Source organism: Sturnira hondurensis, unplaced genomic scaffold (assembly GCF_014824575.4).
Source record: "Sturnira hondurensis isolate 20B ecotype Veracruz unplaced genomic scaffold, ASM1482457v3 Scaffold0000880, whole genome shotgun sequence".
In the NCBI taxonomy this organism is placed as follows: domain Eukaryota; kingdom Metazoa; phylum Chordata; class Mammalia; order Chiroptera; family Phyllostomidae; genus Sturnira; species Sturnira hondurensis.
In genome coordinates, this window is record NW_028073511.1 from 15,471,725 (window position 1) to 15,489,829 (window position 18,105).

Consider the following 18,105-nt stretch of genomic DNA (forward strand, 5'->3'; position numbering starts at 1 on the left):
CTTATTAAAGAACTTGAACAGGGCTAATATCATTCTCCTTCACATATACATTTTTGATTAAATGAAGTTACTTTAGAATTTTTCATATGTAGTATGAAAAGGTGTTATGACAGCATTTATTTAAAATGTTTAACCAAGTCTGAACAAAACTTAACTCTAATCTTTATTAGATTAGTATTGTTAGCGTACATCTTTTTAATTTGCTTATCTAAAATTTTTATTTGTGTTTTATAAAATGACAATGCACTATAGAGTCAGTCCCACAAAGAACACCAAATGTAAGCATGAATGTCAGTGAGATAAACAACAAAATTAAAAAATAATTGATCAAGTCCTATTAATTTTGTACAGCGCTTCATGTTAAGTGTCCTAAATATCATTATTTGACAGTGAAAATATTAGTTGCTTGATTTCTAGGAGTGTCTATTTATATAACCTTTCTTCTACTTTGCTTTACACTAATTTTCTGTCAATTTAATAGGCAAAAAAAATGTGCTACATGTACTTTACAACAACTTTAAGGGTAGAGCCTATAAAACTGAGAACAATAATTTTAGAGAGAAGAATGTAATTCCTCAGGCCTACTAATAATGCTTTTCAATTTTGCCACTACAATGAAAACTCCAACCCACACTCAATAAGAGTTGTCCTTGAAGTAGCCCTTCACTGTAACCGATGACACTCTATTTGGTCATTTCTAAGCATGCTGTAAATTCATCTCCCAAAGGAAGAGAATGCTGACAACATAGAAAGTACGTGCGAGGCAAATACTTACAGATTGAACACCCGCTGTGAAGTGGGACAAAGGAGTTTCAAGGTGCTCATTGGAAACCATTAACCCACCCAAGGCATGATTTGGGGTTTCTCGTGTGCTCTCGCTACTACGTAACTGGTATTTAAGTGTATTTATAGGCAGGGTGAACCACATTTATTGACTGGAAAGCAAAGGACCAGAAATTGCTCAGGGTTTATGGAGAGGATGTAGTCAACTCTGCAATCATCTAATAATTAGCCGAAGTCTGGTAGGTGTTTACTGTTAACTCTCACCTGCCCTGGGACCTACCTCCCAAAGGCAGAGAAACAAAGTGTAGAATAAATACTTAAAAATTATTCCCTAACCTTTCCAAATATTTATTACTTGGCATGACTAATGGGAAAAATAATGTACGCACATAACATTTTCTTCATACATGGGTACACAGTTTAATTCTACCCCTGATAAACGTAGGCAGAGCACCTTGACCTGGCTTCCACATTCGCTTTGTTCCCATTTCAAAAACAGATGGCCAGTGGTTAGTGCTTTTCAATCATTGCTCTTATTTTTATTTAGCCCCATATCTCCTCTTAACCTAAAATTCTCCCTCAATTAAATGTAAATATATATGTAGCAGAATATATTAAAATAATTAAAACTACGGTAAATTGTCATTTTATATTTATCTATCCCTATCCATATCTATCTATCTATCTATCTATCTCTACTGTAAGATGATTTTTCCTCTGAATATATTAAAAACCAATTAAGAGATACCTCTAGCCCTGGCTGGTGTAGCTCAGTGGATTGAGCGCGGGCTACAAACCACACAATCGCAGTTCGATTCCCAGTCAGGGCACATGCCTGGGTTGCAGGCCAGTTTCAGGCAGGGGAGTCACAAGAAGCAACCATACATTGATTGATGCTTCTCTCCTTCTCTCCTTCCCTTCCTCTCTAAAGATAAATAAATAAAATCTTTAAAAAAAGAATACAACTTAAAAAAAAGAGAGATACCTCTAAACTAAGCTCCTTCACTTATGTCTATATTTTAATAAGTTCAGAATATATTATTGTGTTATCTTGCTGTAGTAGGAGGAGCCCAGTTGTGACAAAAGGAATAACAGAAACTGACAATATTGATGTTTAATTCAAGCACATGCTCATTTTCTTCTCCTTTAAAAAAAACTATTTATTTTAAACTAAAGAATTTAATTAACAAAATCACATAGCAATAGAAAACACAATTTACTAAAGATAGGAAAAAACCTGAAATCAATGTATTGTTTACAAGTCTATTTTTCAAAAAGTCATACTTTGAAGACAAATATGTAAATGTTACTAATCATTCCAGACTTCTGTCCCCATTATTGAAAACAAGTTTTGTTTCCCTTAAGTGCAGTAATATGCTGAAAAATATAAACACAAAATCATCCTGAAAGTAATTTAACTTTCCCCAAAACACTGCTTTAAGTTTCTTGTTTTTCTCCCATAGATGGGTGCCATTTTATAGTTGATTAGATTTTACTGGGACTCTGACACTTCACTATAAGAATTTAGTCCTCTAATCTGTCAACATTGTTCCTCTAAAGTAGAAAACAATCATGTTGATACAATTACCTTAGGTCTTTTTTGCTACAACACTTAGTTTCCCTACATAAATAGTAATTTACTAAGGTAGATAAATACTATATTTATTCAACTAGAAAATAACATAACATATTATTAATATTAATTTTCATTAATACAGTTAGCATAAATGTCACAGTTATACCTTGAGATTACTTATATTTCTATTTTCTTATTATTATAAATCAAGATTATATAGCAAACTACAGTATGACTAGGTTTATGAGCTGATTATTTTTTTAATTAAAGTTACTGATCACTTAAAAACAATGACATTATTTATTTACTTATTAAAGTTATTTTCCTTGCTCTTATTAATTGCAATTACCAATCCACAGTATTGGTAGATTAGCATCATTCATTATTTTTTTAAATAAAGATTTGTCTGATCATCCATGATACAGTTATTTATTTAAATATTTTTGGAGTTACATAAAAATGAGAATGTTCATATTACCTTGTTTTCAATCATGACAAACACAATAACATAATGTTATATGTTGAGCATATAATCTCCAAATACCACCAATATGTAGTGAAGTTTAATATCAATCTGCAATTCACTTATGAAAACACCGTACTCATTTCTTCACTGAATATCCAAGGATCAAGAACAATGCAGTTGCTAAGAGCAGAATTAACCAAGTTAAAGCTCAGGAATACAATTTGTTTTAACAGTTTTGTCTCAGGGAAGGTCTTCAGCTTGATAACTCTACTTTAAAATGAAAACAGCCTGATACCTTCCTGTATGTTTAAATTAAGCATGTTATTTTCGCCTTGACACATCCAAAATAAGAACATTTTTCAACAGCACCATAGCTTGTTTACACATCAGCTGTAACTATTAAAGCTAGTGCCCTCTGTGGACATTGAAGACAATTAATTTCTCAATGAGTGGAAAGGTAACGTTTTTCACTGACTTGAAAGGACAGATGAACTCATTTTTTCCCCAACAAACTGACTTTGCCCTTGTGAACCTGTTGTGAAGCAACGATGACTGAAGTCATCTTTTAACAGATTTGCGTTTGGACACCATCGGCCAGCTAGACCTTGGGCAATACCCTCTGCTCATTTGTACTTGACAAGCATTTGACAACTGACCTGAAGAATCTGTTCCATTACGCATTGGTGTTTCTATCCATATGTTTGCTGAAGATTATGACTGCAAAACAGAAGTAATAAAGATTACTCTCTAAATTGGACCCCTTGTTTACATTTACCCAACTTTCGTCTTTTTACAGAAATNGACTTTGCCCTTGTGAACCTGGTGTGAAGCAACGATGACTGAAGTCATCTTTTAACGGATTTGCGTTTGGACACCATCAGCCAGCTAGACCTTGGGCAATACCCTCTGCTCATTTGTACTTGACAAGCATTTGACAACTGACCTGAAGAATCTGTTCCATTACGCATTGGTGTTTCTATCCATATGTTTGCTGAAGATTATGACTGCAAAACAGAAGTAATAAAGATTACTCTCTAAATTGGACCCCTTGTTTACATTTACCCAACTTTCGTCTTTTTACAGAAATGCAGAAGTCCACTACTTCATATTTCCCCACCACCCCCATTGCCATTTGTATGTTACTGAACCGAATGCATAATTTTATTGTTAGATTTTGAAGCACAACAGTTAGTGATATTGTACAATTTTAAATTATTTGATTGAGAAGTCTCGCATTAAATGATTTCTAAATAGTCTGTACTACATGAAGCTGTCTCTTTTTATGAGAATTATAATGGTAAATGAAAGTAACTGTCACTCTATTTTAACTCTTATCACTGATAATTATTTAGGGATAGTTTAGAACAAAAATTACAAGGTGCATATCATACTGTAGAAAAAGTCACAATGCATGGCTATGTGATTAAAAAATTGGAAAGATGTCTACAACTTTAGCAACTTCAAAAATTAAATATTTCTAAGCCTGTCATATAGAACAAAAATCTTCTGAATGCCTAATTATCTGATAACATTGAAAGCTCCTAACACTGTAAATGTTCTGTTGGGTGACTGCCCAAAGAGAGCAGGGAGTTACTCCTTAATGTCAGATTAGAGTGTATCTGAAATACAATTCATCAGAAATACACTATTTTGATTTTCTGGTGCATGGAAGCAATTAACTCTAAAATCTGAAATCGGAAAGGAGACAAAGATTATTAGAGAGTTATATTATTTCATATCAAAGTCATCTTAGTTCATGTTTCACCAATAAAATGATTTCAAGGGTATTTGTATGATGTGGATTTTTTTTTTAATGGAGATTTGCCCACCAGCCACCACAAAAGCCAAACTCATGAGGCAGGTGCTGGTGCAAAAGCAAAAAGGTTCTTTTTTTTTCAAAAAAGATTTTATTTATTTATTTTTAGAGGGAAAGGGAAGGAGAGAGGGAGAGAAATATCAATGTATGGTTGCCTCTCATGCAGCCCCTGCTGGAAACTGGCCTGCAGCACAGGACTGTGCCCTGACTGGGAATGGAACCTCGATTGTTTGGTTTGCAGGCCTGCACTCAATCCGCTGAGCTACACCAGCCAGGGCTGAAGTGCATATTTTAATGCTGAAATTTAGGAACTATGTGCTCATCAGTAAATGAACAGGAGGCAAAAAAATGATAGATTCCATTCTTTGTCATGGGTGCAGATAAAGTTTTACTGGTCATGCAATAGGGCAAAGCCTAAGTACAATGAGCACAGAGATTATGCCTAATAATCATCTCTAATTTGCTTTTTTCAGTTTTCTATAATGAGTCTTTGTCCTCTTTCCTCATGTTTACCTGGAAAACCTCCTATAATCCTTTATAATTCAGGTTAAATATTTATTTGTTATTAAAACATTTCCAAGAGCCCTAAAGAAGTATTAAATGCTGTTTTAAGTATTATTGTATTAAAGCTATGAATGTTTATTTTTAACTTTGGATTCTCTAGTATTAAGTGCGTATGTCAGTGCATACATTCATACACACACATGTACACATCCTTGAATCTGTGTTAACAATATGGAAAATAATACAGATATGTGCACATGGAGGTGAGAGACAATAGAGACTGTTGCACTCTCCAAATTATGGTAACTCAGTAACTATGTTAATCTCTCTATCTGCTTGTAAACATCCATACAACCTCCAAAACAGCCCTGGTTGGTGTGGCTCAGTGGATTGAGTCCTGGCCTGTGAACCAAAGGGTCACCTGATAGATTCCCAGTCAGGGCACATGTCCGGGTTGCTGGCCAGTCCCCAGTGGGTGGTACATAAAAGGCAACCACACGTTGATGTTTCTATCCCTCTCTTTCTCCTTTCCTTCTCCTCTCTAAAAATAAAAAAAAAATCTTTAAAAATAAAATAAATGAAAATTTAAAAAGCTGCTAAAAGATTAACAACATCATACTTAGGCCCCACAGAATGTGACTATAAGGATATAAACAAGGAAGTACTTACCTTTCCCCACAGGGGTGCATGGGGTCATATCAGTTATTACAGTCCTTTTGGAATGAAGTTAATTTCTTTTTGAGATTAAATGCAATGCTATCTAGGTATTCTGTAAAGATTAAATATCATATTTTAGCCTCATTGCAAGACCTCCTCATTATACTACCACCAAACCGAGTCAGTTCTTTCTGGCTCCCTTTTTTATGGTAATGCAACAGTAGTCTGTTTTCACCAGATCTGAAATTTTTATATGCAAATAATACAATAACAGACTCCCCATCTAGGGTCTATGGTTTCTAATTTAGAAATACAGAGTTTTAGAAGGGAATTATAAGGATTTTTGACCTGTAGGTAGATGATAAGGATAGCAAGAAGTCTTTCATATCCCTTGTGTCAGAAAGAGATTTTCTGGTTGTTACATGTGTAAAGCCAAACCTATACCATTTGGAGCACAAAGTTAATTACCATCAATGACACTGATCTAATTTTGAATTAATCTTTACATATTCATACACTGATGGATTTGGTGTTTGGGTAGATTCCAACAGAGACATGACTATTGAGACAAAACAAAACATTAAAGAGCATAATCCTCTTTTTATCATTATAGCACAGCAGAAAGGTCAACAGTTAACAAAATGGTGTCTTCTTTTGCCAGAAGACATAAAATACTCAAATCAGACAGTCCATCAGTCAGGGAGGCTACAGCTCTCAGTAACAGTAGGTCTTAAACATGTCAAACTTCAACCCAAGAGCAGCCTTACTCTTGCCCAGGTAAAAATACTGAACAGAACAATAGGTCCGCAGAGCAACTCTTCTCTACAGAGTCCTCCTGTGCCTCTACCCAGTGGAGCTTCTGCTATTCTCAACATGTGTCGTTCAGGTCTTCCCAGTCTTCTCCATCCAAAAGAACTGAGTTTATCCTGGGTTGGCCAAAATGTTTGTTTTCTTCCATAAGATGGCTGTTGTAGCACTTAGCTGTCTTTAATTTCATTTGAAACTATTTTGTAAGATTGTGTTGCATCATATCAGTGTGCATTTAGAAAAAAAAATCAAAATTGGTGAACTTTTGTGTGGTCATTTGAATATTGAAGACGGGAGAATATAAGTAACATTTTCAGCGTATTATGCTTTATTAGTTCAAGAAGGTAAAAGACACAACTAAAACACATACAAAAAAGATTTATGCAGTGTATGGAGAAGGTGTTGTGACAGATCAAACATGCCAAAGTAGTTTACGAAGTTTCATGCTGTAGATTTCTTGCTGGACAATGTTCCATGGTTGGGTCGACTAGTTGAGGTTGATAGCAATCACATTGAGACAGTATTTGAGAATAATACCATGCAGGCGAGAGCCAACATACTCGAAACCTTCAAATCAATACAGGTATTGATGAAAATGGAAAAAATACAGACATTTTGGCCAACCCCAAAGATGAAAGAAAAATTACAGTAAAGAGTGGGAGCTCAAGGCAGATACCTATGTCCTATTAAAAGATAATGGAACCTGGAACTTCTATCCTGGCAAAGAATCAGGATGAAACGGGTCTCACACCCACTAAAGATCAGCGGCAAGTGTACCCTCAGTGAAGTCTGGGACTGTTAACTCTGTTTCCCACAGTGGAGGAAACCAAAAGGAAAACAACTATGTCCTCAGACTTAGGTCCATAATTCACGATTTGCCTTTAGAAAGAGAAAAAAATAGAACCAATTTTATGTCCCGAAACCTTATGTGTGTCTGCACTGTTAAGATTACTATGCAGTCCCCTTGAAAGTATCCACAAGCAATATGGCCTCTGAGTTGTGATCTGTATGAAGGGGCTGACATGTGAGACAACTATAAAAATGCTTGAAAAAAATAGTAAGTGTAGAGAAAGAAAAACTCGTGTGAAATGTGAACCCTGAGAACAAAATTATAGTGGACAAAAAGGAACTCCAACACATGGAGAAAAGCAAATAAATCTAGAACAGACAGATGACCTGAAAATAGCAGAGTGCTTAGAAAATATTAAAGTAAGTGTATTTTTAATGCTCAGAGTGACCATGAATAAAACAATACGCATAAAGCAAGATCAGAAGATAAGAAAAAAGAACAAAATTAAAACTATGGAAGTAGAAAGATGCAATTATTGGGATGAAAATCAAAGAAAAATTTAAACGGTAGTCTGGGAATAAGGAAAGACGGAATCAACAGTTAGAATTGAAATAGTCACCCAAACATTGTGAAATAAAAAAAAAAAAACATAAAAGTTAGTTTGAGTAATTCTGAATTATATTTAGTGGAGGTTTCAATAAAATGAAATAACATAATTGGGAGAGAATTCAAATTCACATCAGCAGCGGTTCAAGTTTTCTCTAACTGACAAAATATATACATTAGTATAAAATAAATCCCCTACTGAATGACACAAATGTAAAGGCAAAAAACAGTAGCTAGAAAAATAAGTCCTAAAATAAAATTTCAAGGAAAATTGCAAAAATATTAAAAACTACTAGAATTAAAAATTTATAATCTGATGTAGAAGTTTTTTATAAGAAAAAATAGGTACAATGTCACTGTAGTGAAAGAAAATAAATCCCAGTCTTTGCACCTACATCTAGCTAAACTAACATTTTACTGAGGAAAAAAATTTTCACTGATAGATTTTATTATTTCAGACATTTTCCCAAAATTTTCAGTGATATACTGGACAATAAAAAAGTGAACATTTTAAAAAGTAAGAAGCAAAAACTAATGGTGAGCAAAAACATAAGTAAAACATGGCAATATATCAGATTAAGTATAGGCAGTTTACAAATAAAAAAAAGCCATTTTTGTTTCTTTTAAAATAAAGGAGAAATAGAATTTTTACAAAAAAAAAGCCAACCGATTGTGAGGGGATGGTTTTATAACATGCTAACCTCTTTAATGTGGAAGGATTAGAAAAAATATATGAAATAAAATGAGCATGTTAAAAATGTTTAAAAAGTTACTAAAAGAATATACATAAAACATTATAGATTTCCAGCACAGTAAAAGTGAAAGTAGAAAAATGATTAATTTTTTATCTAACAGGAGGCAGAAAAAAGAATAAGAAGAAGTTCTTAATTGTGATTTGCTTCCTTTGGGCAAAGACTGCACATTTTTATCAAGTAGTTAAGGATATCACTATGGAAGAATTATTGAAGAAATTTCTAATAGCATAATGATTATTATAGAAATCAAAAACATACTTACAAACTAAAATGAATGTATAAAACCAGTAATTTGTTAGAGAAAAAGTGTACTAACTTTAAGTTTCAAATAATATTTGAAACTTAAATATTTGGGGGAAAATGCAATCTGGAATTAACTGTGGGAAAATGCTATAAGTTATAGTTCACCACAAGCTAAATAATCATTCATAAAATTTGTAAAAGGAATAACTTTTTGATGAGCTAAGTAAAATGCAAATTAAGTAACAAGAGATTCATAACATTTAGTCAGTTCTTAAAATGATTCAGAAGCTAGACCAAACATTGTATGTATTATAATGAACTCATTCAGTCCTAATAGCAACTCTATGACACTTGTGATATTATAATTATTATTTCTATTTTGCAAAGGAAAAAACCCAAGTCATATTGTTTAAAAGGAACCTAATCAAGGTACACAAGTGTGAGATGAAGAAACCAAGAGTCCAACTTAGGCAAATTGGTTCCAAAGTGTTCAACCTAAACCACATGACTCTACTGTCCCACAGATTGCTCTCCCTCCTAATATTACCAGGCTCCAGCATCTTCACTCTTAACCACTACTGTGCAATCTTTCTTTGTATAATATCATCCTGCTTTACAAGGAATACAATGTGCTAGTTGAGTGGGTTGCGGTAGGTTAAAATGTTCATTTTTTTGTCTGCTCTTTCCACAAAAGGTGAGATCTGTAGCCTTTCCTGTAAAATTATGTATGGTCCAGAGGCCAATAAAATGTGCCCTCTTGAAAATGACCAATAAAATGTGCCCTCTTGAAATGCCAAGACCCTCATTGTGCAAGGAAGCACAGTTTAGCCTCCTTGAAGATGAGAAATCATGTAAAGAGAGACATCACATGGACAAAGAACATCCAGCCATCCAGCAAAAGAGGCCCAGACACATACATGAGGTCATCCAGGGCCCTCTGACCCCAGATAACTGTAACTGCATAATTGATATGAGCAAGCTCACCAAAAGAACTTCCCAGCTGAGCCCAGCTTACCAAACTGTGAACTGATAGAAACACGAACAATCAGATGGTGGTTCTTTAGAGCTACTAAGTTTTGGAGTGGCTTGAAATGCAGAAAATTCTTCCTGAAATTTTCATGAAACCTTCTATGATTTTGTTAATCAGACACATCTTGAGTATAGAGTCTATTTCTGCAATTCCCAATTGCAACGTATCTTTGACGAGACATATCTAAAAGATGATAACTATAATGATGACATGTTCATATACATATGAAGATAAAAAATAATAGCTGCTCTAAACTATTAGCATAGATTCAGAAACCCCTGAAAGCATGATCCAAGACTATGACTCTAGAAATAAATGTTCTATTCCACCCAGCTGGGCGATTATATCTAGCTGTCAGAATTCTTCAATATGATACTCTGACTGGTAGATTGTGTCTAAAAATGAGAGGAATGAGCCTGAACAGTAACTCATAGATAAGATACACAGAGTGTATAATTGGAAAGAAATGCCAGAGATTGGTTAAAGGAATTAAAGTGGACAGAACAGTCATCAACTTTATCTTTTATATTGAAGTGCACCTATCCAGTGAGGAGACTGGCAAGCTCTGCGTGAGGTGGAGCCTCACCACCCCAAGCATCTCCGGGTCAGTGTGTTGTATCGTCGTTCAATGGAAGTAAAGCACATTGCGGACACAGCGTTTCTTGTGAATCTTCCGGAATTCTAAATCTATTACCATCCGATGCTGAATCAATGATGGTGCCATAGGCAGCCTGGGGGAAGAAGTGGAATTGATGCAAAGATTTCTATTCAATGTAACAAAAGATTAATGAGGTAAGAGACAGGATGGGGGGGCGGGGAAGGAACCTATAAGACTTTAACCACTGGTGGCCAATCCATTTGTGAGATGGTGAAAATTTTGCCATGGAAATTATAAGATGTAAATATTACTATAGTTAAAAAGGAAAAGAAAAGACTCAAACAGTGAAAATGACTCCCCCACAAAAATTAAAGTGACTATAGCTGACTGCATTGGCAATGAAGAAACCAGCGACTTGAGATTGAAAGGAAAATAAATTAATATCAGCATTTTAAAATATTGTTCATAGTAATGTTTTAATACTCTTTCAAAAATTAACATCTAATACTTTGATTCTTAGATATTGCAGAATAAAGAGGTCTATGGGCACCTCTTTGGGATGATTATCTACCTAAAATCAATTGTGACTTTGTCACCCAACCCATCAATGACAAAACACAGCAGTTCTCTCATGCTCAAGGTAGTAAAAGCTGGAGTCAGGTGAGTGTTCACAAAAACTGAGATTTGTCCTGTTTCCTAGTTTCCATGTTAAATAAAATCTGCCTGTTGAACAACAAAATACTAAGAGTGGCAACCCCCTTAATTTATTATATGGCAATTAAAATAGATGGACCCTAATTACATGCCCACCCCCCAAGTAATGTCGTGTATAATAATTCAGAGAAATGCCAAACTTTCCTGTGCAAAAAACAAAAGAGTATTATAATATAGTGGTGGATTAACTCCTTCAGTTACCTTCCATGGAGTTTGCAAGTATGTAAAATGTTCAAGCAATTAAAGAGAAGGCAAAGAAAAAAAGGAAAGTGAGCTTAAGGGTAATGGCTGAAAAAAAGATTAAATCCTCTGGAGTCATTACTATATATTTTAAAAGGGGAGGAAATGAAAATAGAAAAAAAAGCCTGGTTACCACAAACCATCTATTTTACAAGTCATCGCCTTCAAAGAATCTTGTCACATTTGATTTATCCTCACTAAGATGAATTTAAAGTGGATAAAATTAAAGAACTAAATAGGAGAGTGAAAACATGGTGCAACATTTGTCTCATCTCTGAAGTAAGGTTCAGATGAGGGGCTTGTAAATGTGTCTCCCTCCATGATCTGTAAGACTGCGTGAGTTTTTCTTCTTGCACTTGCTGGACACAGGCCTGTACTACACCAGCATTCCTGCCTGTGAGTGTGAAAAGATACTGCAGAGGCTTCAGTGGGACTGGGGACTTATGGAGATGCTTCTTGTAAGACATTCAATGAATGAAATTATGCATGAATGAAATGTAATTTTGCATCAAAATATCAGAACCTAAAATGTATTTACCTAAATCCATGTTTACAGAGTATATATATAACATTAATGGCAAGCAATACAGTTATCTTCTTCAGGTCAAATTTCAACCAAGTTGTCCTCATTCAGAATAAACTAAATATGCAAAGTGAAACTTCCTAGGTCTATTTTTCAGTGAGTATTAGACATCAGAATTTCCAAGGGGCAGCAGAAAGCTTCTGCTTTAACTTCAAAAATGGTAGGAGTGGAGTAATAATACCAATGCACCCTATAACAATTTGAGTTTGACTAATGAGAAGGTAAGAGGATCATTAAGATTGATGGTAAATTAACAAGGGATGAATAATGCAGTGCACTTGGTAGCTGTGTCTGATATAAATTATCCAAAAGATGCAACAGGCTAATGGAGAATGGTGTAATGCAATTGATTGGACTAGAGCTTTGTTTTCATACTTACAGCAGAAGAAAATCAAACTCCTGTTTGCCTTTATGTGGGCTGAACTTCAATATATGTTTATCACATTGTCTAAGGCGTTAAAATTCTGCCAAGTAGTAAGACTTTTATGGGCATAACATGGATGAAGAACAAGCTGAATCATTGTCTTGTGGGCATTATATTAATAACAGAATGGGAAAAGAAACAGAAAAAAACATTGACAACAAAAGTTACCTACAGGTTGTTTTTGAAAATGGTAGTCTTATGAAAATGAATAATAAATTTTGAAAATTCAAAATTGGCTTACTTCATGAAATTTTGGGAGTCATTTGCCTGGTGCCTCAGAGACCTTTCCAAAACTAGAACTAAATTATTACTTCTGAAAATTTTCCATGTGAATAAGTCAGTATTTAGTGAATATATTTTATTCTGAATAATGCACCTTCCTAACTTTTAGAATCATTATTGCCTATTTAAAACAGGCCAAATGAAAGAACTAAGTGATTAGGCAAAAGACAATTCAAATGGACACCTGAATGAAGTTCTTAATGTGGGATATGAAAAGTGCTGTAACACTGGACTTGTCTGGGGCCAGTGGGACCGTAACATCCAAATGGCCATATGACATTAGACATTTTACCAACTCAGCTCTACACTCATTGTATTTGCTAAGAGAAGTCAGACTGTGCCTTCATTACAGAGTAGTTACAGACTAATAGGATTAGAGAACTAAAAGCCTCCAAGTGTCACTGCTATCTATGCAACGCTCTTTTCAGTAGAAACTATTCACTTGGTATTGGGATCTAGTAGAGATAACGTGCAACACTTAAGACATATAGAATACAATGATGAATTTGCTCTTTTAAGTATCTTGCAAGAGGTTTGTGGATGGGAAAAGATTAGAATAATTCAGGTAAAGTGCATCAGCAGACAATAATATAAACTCTGAACCTGTGATGGATACAATCGTGGCTCTAATGAGGACACTCCCCAAGACAGTTTGTCATTTTTCCTCACATATCCATGGCTGAATGGCATGACCACATGACTCTCTGTTTTAGAAAATAATGCAAGCAGCATGATGAACTTCTGGCAACTCTCAGAAGAATGTGACTTTCAGGAATTCAGCCGGTGAAGGAAAAACTCTTGGAAAAAGTAGGAAAGGACAAATATGTACAGTAGCATTAATTACTTGCAATAGTACATTTATCTTTTGAACAAGAACTAGAAGCTAATTCTAAAGGGATCTATGTGGGTTTCTCCAAATTGTTACACAGTGGTAATCGTCTATCTATGTGCTTGGTTAATTGGGTCACACACAACTGGAAAATTAAAATGACCTCATGAAGAGATCTGCAACTTGAGAAGGACTGCTAGAATTCCAAAAAACGGATAAAAGGTAGTAATATATGTTGGATGGTCCTTAAAAAACTAACAGAAATTTTTGAAGGGACCAGAATAGAATGTTTAAGAATACATTTGCCGCCCTGGATAGTGTAGCTCAGTGGATTGAGTGTGGGCTGTGAACCAAAGCGTTGCCAGTTCAATTCCCAGTCAGGGCACATGCCTGGGTTGTGGGCCAGGTCTCCAGTGGGGGCCATGTGAGAGGCAACCACATATTGATGTTTCTCTCCCTCTCTTTCTCAATCCCTTCCCCTCTCTCTAAAAGTAAATAAATAAAACCTTAAAAAAGTACATTTGAGGAAGGCTACCCAGGTGGGACCTGGTGGACCCAGCTAAGTGGGTTCTGGGGGCTAGATGAAGAGAAAGATGAATAGTATGATACTAAGGACTTTGAGGATTTCTGTAAAAAGTGTTAGAGAACAGAGCACGAGCTGGGGAAATACAAGAATCTTTTGATAAAAACAGAGACTGAGAGTAGTGCTCTGTATATTAAGCTGAGGCATGCATACATGCATTCAAGTGGATGTAGAGGTCAAACAGAGACAGTGAACTGAGGCCAACTATGAAAAGCTGAAAAGACAGACTCAGATGATCTGAGAGATGCTCATATGTGACACAGGAAACATTCAACTAAATGAGGAGAAAAATCGACTCTGGATTTTCTCAAGAGGCCAACTGTCCATTGGCTCTGCTGGGCACAAAAACCATTTCAACCATTGATGAATCTGCTTCTATTTTATCAGGTATAAGCTTTGACAAGATCAACGAATTGCTGGATTGGGATTCTTCTTTGCTAAAGGCTTTCAAACTAAAGAAGAAAGAAAAGAGGCACTCCACTACCAACAGGTTATTGATGGTCTCTCAGAACCTGTGAAGAAAGCTCATTCCATTGGTTTCCCAATAGGCCAGGATTCACTTTATGAGTCCATACTTGCAAAAACTACAGTCACTCTTCCCAATGATGACACGCCCATTGAAACTGCATCCACTATTGAAACTGTGCCATAATGGACAAGAAGCTAAAACAAAATAGGTACTTGACAGCCTTGGAATAGTGACTCCACCTTGAGTAGCCGGCAGCTGGGGCCATGAACTGAGACAGAGAGTTTAAGCACTCCACAGAGTAAAGGAGAGATGCATCTGTGTGACTTTGTCTCTAAGACTGTTCTAAAACCTGAATCTGGTGTTCCATGTGGAAAGCGGATAAAGTTTCACTAGCTGTTTCTGAAATACTGAGACTGTTGTGTGGTCTCTCAGCCACACTGACAGGGCTGCTGTCCCCTCCATTGCATTTCTACCCTGATAGAAGCAAGTCTCAAGACTGGAAAGGGAATGTTGGCAGATTGTGTGTTCCAGACTTCCCAAGTAATCCTCTCTATTTTTGTCCACTAAACAAATGAGAGTGAGTGGAGGGGGTTGACCGGCACAAGTCTGCATCAATTCTCAAGATTTGGCTTGATAGGAAAATATCTGAAAGAGGAATTTCAAAGAGTGAAAACTGTACCCCTCCTCTGCAAAGTGGATGGTGCCCTGGCTATCTGTAGCCTCTTGAATACTTCCTTTGAAACCTCAAACAACCCCTTTAGATCATTTGGCTAAACAAAATCTTTATGGAAGCCACAGAAGTCACAGATGAGGACAACAGAGGCATCTTAGATTTCCTCATGATTCACCTGCAGGAATGGCTCGGAGCCCAAACATTAAAAATGGATGTTGCCAATCTAGCTAAAGTCTTTGCTCCTACAATACTTACCCATGCTGTGCCCCATCCAGATCCAGTGACAATGTTACAGGACATCAAGCATCAGTCCAAGGTGGTAGAATGCTTGCTTTCACTGCCTCTGGAATACTGGAGTCGGTTCACAATGGTGGAGCAAGAGAACATTGACCTCATGAATGTCACTGAAAACTCAAATGCCTTTTAACACCACCGACACCAGATATTTAGCTGAGTTTATTGGAGCCTGTGACCACTCCTGTGCATCAGCCTCTTGAGACTCCTTCACCCAGCCCCCTGACACAGAGAGTCTGCTTCACTGTCATCAGGACCATCCTCAGATTTTGGAGAAAAGCAAGTCTACCACCAACCTAGGATGATAAGGCAACTTTTTTGCTTCCCCAGTGCTCAAGTGAAGTCATTTACTGACTGCAAGAAAAGACACACCTATACGCTCTGTTCTGCAGCCTCCTGTACTCATTACTACCCTTAGCATTCTTGAAACTTTTAATCAAGTTTAACTGTGCATAGGATATATATTTTTCCAAGAAAAAGACAATATTTGAAATAGCAGTCCAAATATAAAAGATGAGTTCCACGCAGTTTACCAGATAGTGCAATTAGTCTGAATAAATATAATTTCTTTGTTCTCTGCTGAGGTGTTGATAGTTGCCTATGAGTTTTCAGAATGACAAGAGAAAAAGATCTTTTTTTTTAACCTTTCATGCAATGGATTCGAAAGGGACAGAGTCCAGCTGACAGTTATCAGGTGGATCATAATGAACTATTACTTATAGCTACTAGGGAATTTCTAAGGGTCTTGGTACATTCTCTGCTTTGTATTGCAAATGTTATTATTGAAGCAATGGTCAATAATATAAAAGAGAGAAACAATGTGAATTATTTAAATTTGGAGCATGCATCTATATTTTCTCAATGTAAGAGACCTACTTTGCAATGACCATGATATCCTAATCAGCTAAAAGGCCATATTATTTGGACATATCTCATTCTCATCTTCAGAGTAGTGTTTTGATAAAGAATTTAAAAAGTAAATTTGAATATTTAAAAAAAGAAAAAAGACTTTAGCTGCACAACAGATGCCTGGATTTAACACTTTAATTATTTATTTATCTTATATTGTTGTTCCAGCACAGTTGTCTCCATTTCTCCCCCCACCGTCACTCTCCCCCCCTAGCTCACTCACTCCCACATTTCATCCTCAATGCTACTCCCCTTTAGCTTTGCCCATGGGTCCTTTATACACGTTCCTCGACAACCCTTTCCCTTCCTTAACACTCTAATGAGGAACATGTAAAACGGGATCATCTGGAGTGCAGACATGAGAATGCCTGTGCAGGAAATGATGCCATACTGCAACTTTTTTCTCTCTCCCACTTCACAAATTTCTGTTTCTTTTCTACTGTAGTATCTCATGAAGCCAAGACCTTGCTTTAGTTTGTTGGCTCCTACTGAGAGAAATAATGGGCGTATGCCATTATCTCTAAGGTTTTAACCTTTGCAGTACTCGTTCCAAAAGAATTCCATGATTGGCTAGACCTTAAATTGATCTGACTATGTCTGTTATTAAGGATATCTCTATTACTCACAAATCGAAGAACATAAACACATGAAGGAGAAGACATTGGCACAGTTAACAGTCTTTGTCAATTTTGGAGTTGAGGACTATATCTGAAGTCCTCAACTCAATCAAGGTAGAAAGAGTCAGAGTAAATGTGGGAATACGTAAAAACAAGAGAAATGGTAGCTTAATATAAAGGCACTTAGAAGTGAGTGACGACACCAGAAAAAGACAGATAATATCTGTTCCCTCAAGAGTGTCTCAAGTTAGGAGAATGACCAAAGAACGTTTTTATTCCTTAGGAAAGACCACCAGCACTATTGCCTTCTGAAAAATGTGCATTGCACTGGAAATGAGGTAGCAACTTTACCAAAAAAATGCTTCCTGTGTAATCTGGAAGAAAAAAAGGTAATACAGCACTCTCTAATGACCCTGCTGAATTTTGATCATTTGGACCATTCTTTTAGTTAAAGGTTTGTAGATGACTATGGTCACTGGTCAACTTCTTATGAGATAATCTCAAGGACATATTACTTTTGAGCTGTGCAGATCTGTAAGTATACAATATTTGATCATCTGTGAACTATTAAATAACTGCAAACCAGGCTGACACACTGCTGAAGCAGCTGCTAGAATTTGAGGGGTGCTGTATTGCTGTGGCTTCCTTGGCATGCCCGATCTTGTGTTCTATTGATCCAAACATACGAAACGAAAATGTGATGAGCTCAAGAGTGGGACTTGGGAAAAGGTTGATGACAAGGAGGGGGGCTAATATAAGGATGATTCAGGCTCCACAGTCACTGAGATTCTCCTCTAGAGATCCAAAGAATCCCTATTTAGCTGTTCTTATTATGCACATAGACTGAGTAGATTTTA

At 36.0% G+C, this 18,105-nt stretch overlaps 1 pseudogene; it reads left to right on the plus strand.

The window, feature by feature from the left end:
- Positions 1-16,063, plus strand: part of LOC118994105 (rac GTPase-activating protein 1-like) — a 29,030-nt pseudogene extending 12,967 nt beyond the window's left edge.
- The last annotated feature ends 2,042 nt before the right edge of the window (positions 16,064-18,105 follow it).